The following is a 2,176-nucleotide window of genomic DNA, read 5'->3' as shown; positions in this document are numbered from 1 at the left end:
ATATATATATATATATATACATAGAACATAGTCTCTACTTCACATACATTACAGGGTTATATATATATATATACATAGAACGTAGTCTCTACTTCACATACATTACAGGGTTATATATATACATAGACATAGTCTCTACTTCACATACATTACAGGGTTATATATATCTTGAAGAGACATATAGCCAGGCTCGTCATAATCCTTCTCTACCTGCCTCCATCCCTCCCCACCCCCAACCCCTTAAACCACTTTTTTTTAAAACATCTATCTATTTATCCATCCATCTATCCATCTACAATACATTTCTACATGACACAAACGCACCAGGATACAGTCTAGCTCTCACACAGCGAAGTCGCCGGGACACGGAAATAGTTTCGTTATGTACATGTATGAATTACGCTATGCACGTGATTTACGTACAAAGAAATACACAACGTCACTTTTTGTCATTTTGAGGAAAACAAATTATGAATTCCTTGACAGCCCACGCATTTCCATGTTCTTGCTTCTATTCCAAGCCTACTATTGGGCTACTCTTCAGGTGGTAGCCATGGACACTGAGATGTAACTTAACGGAAAGAAACGGTATCAAAGGAAAGTAACAGGGAAGTAACAACATCAAAGGGAAGTAACCAGACTAAGGGAAATAACTAGACCACATGGAAGTAGCAAAACAAAAGGGAAGTAACCAGACTGATGGGAAATAACTAGATTAAAGGGAAATAACTAGACTAAAGGGAAATAACTAGATTAAACAGAAGTAACCATTCTGAACGGAAATAACTATACAAAAGGGAAATAGCTAAACAAAAGGAAAGTAACCAAACTAAAGGGAAATAACCATACAGAAGGGAAATAACTTGAATAAAGGGAAGTAATCAGACTAAATGGAAATAACTAGACTAAAAGGAAGTAACATGTCCAAAAGGAAGTTACCAGAGTAAACGGAAATAACTAGACGAAGGGGAAGTGACTAAACCAAAGGGAAGTAACAGACTAAAAGAAAGTAACCATACTAAAGGGAAATAACCATACTGAAGGGAAATAACTGAAATAAAGGGAAGTAACAGACTAAAAGGAAGTAACAAGACTAAAGTGAAATAATCAAAACAAAGGGAAATTATTAAAAACAAAGGGAAGTAACATGACTAAAACTAAAGGGAATAAAACAGAGTAAATGGAAATGACTAAACCATAGGGAAGTTACTAAACAAAAGGAAGAAACATGACTACAGGAAAGTAACTGTACCAAAGCGAAGTCATCTGACTAAAGGAAAATAACTAGTCCAAAGGGAATTTATCAGACTAAAGGGAAATAACATAACCTAAGGGAAGTAACTAATCAAATGGGAAGTACCACAAAAACATGTATGAAGGGAAGTTACCAGATTATAGGGAAATAACGAAAGCAAAGGGAAGTAACAGGACTAAAGGAAGTTGTGGAAAAGACAAAAGGGAAATATCCAGACTAACGGGAAAAGGCTAGACCAATAAGAAGAAACTAAACCAAAGGGAAGTAACCAGAGTAATGGGAAGTAACTGAACTAAAGGGAAGTAACCAGACTAAAGGGAACAAGTTAGACTAAAGGGAAGTATCCAGACTAAAGGGAAATAATTAGACTAACGTAAAGTAACCAAACTAAAGTAAAATGATTAGACTAAAGGGAAGTAACCAGACTAAAGGGAAATTTCTAATCTACATGATAGTTACCATACTAAAGGGGAACTAACTAGACTAGAGAGAAGAAACCAGATGAAGTGAAATATTTAGACCAAAGTGGGGTAACTGAAGAAAAGGATAGTAGCAAGGATAAGGGAAGTAATAAGAATAACGGGACGTAACAAGAATAACGGGACGTAACAAGAATAACGGGACGTAACAAGAATAAAGGGAAGTAACAAACATAAAGGGAAGTAACAAAAATAATTAAAGGGAGGTAACAAGAATAAAGGGAAGTAACAAAAATAATTAAAGGGAAGTAACAAAAATAATTAAAGGGAAGTAACAAGAATAAAAGGACGTAACAAGAATAAAGGAAAGTAACAAGAATAAAGGAAAGTAACAAGAATAAAGGAAAGTAACAAGAATAATGAAATGGAAGTAACAAGAATAAAGGGTAGTAACAAGAATAAAGGGAAGTAACAAGAATAAAGGGAAGTAACAAGAAAAAAG

General features: G+C 34.7%; 1 long non-coding RNA gene across 1 annotated transcript in view; it reads right to left on the bottom strand.

Moving 5' to 3' along the window:
• The window catches only part of LOC118478379, an 8,933-nt gene that overhangs the window by 2,792 nt on the left and 3,965 nt on the right, over positions 1-2,176 (bottom strand). Inside the window, exon 2 of the long non-coding RNA XR_004859002.1 lies at positions 211-214. This is a non-coding gene — a long non-coding RNA (uncharacterized LOC118478379). The remainder of the gene's footprint in view (positions 1-210; positions 215-2,176) is intronic.

This window comes from Aplysia californica, unplaced genomic scaffold, assembly GCF_000002075.1.
Source record: "Aplysia californica isolate F4 #8 unplaced genomic scaffold, AplCal3.0 scaffold00521, whole genome shotgun sequence".
NCBI lineage: Eukaryota > Metazoa > Mollusca > Gastropoda > Aplysiida > Aplysiidae > Aplysia > Aplysia californica.
This window is presented reverse-complemented; position numbering and strand designations above follow the sequence as displayed.